The sequence below is a fragment of the Piliocolobus tephrosceles genome, unplaced genomic scaffold, assembly GCF_002776525.5.
Source record: "Piliocolobus tephrosceles isolate RC106 unplaced genomic scaffold, ASM277652v3 unscaffolded_42427, whole genome shotgun sequence".
Classification (NCBI taxonomy): Eukaryota; Metazoa; Chordata; class Mammalia; order Primates; family Cercopithecidae; genus Piliocolobus; species Piliocolobus tephrosceles.
This window is the reverse complement of record NW_022327007.1, coordinates 1-411: the sequence shown is the minus strand read 5'-3', so window position 1 is coordinate 411 and position 411 is coordinate 1.

The following is a 411-nucleotide window of genomic DNA, read 5'->3' as shown; positions in this document are numbered from 1 at the left end:
CCCAAAGTGCTGGGATTACAGGCATGAGCCACCACACCCGGCCAGATTTTTTTTTTTTTTTTTTGAGTCAGGGTCTCCATTGCCCAGGCTAGCGTGCAGTGGTGCAATCTTGGTTCACTATAATCTCTGCTTCTTGGGCTCAAGTGATCCTTCCCCCTCGGCCTCCAGAAATAGCTGGCGCTGCAGGAGCGTGCCGCCATGCCTGCTAGTTTTTACACTTTTGTAGAGATGACGTTTCATCATGCTGCCTAGGCTGGTCTCAAACTCCTGGGCTCAAGCGATCCTCCCACCTTGGCCTCCCAAAGTGCTGGGATTACAGGCATAAACCACCACACCTGGCCAACAATTCTTAAACAATAGCCTTATGATTGTAACACCAGAAATCCCATCTGTAGGAACAGTGGGGATGCA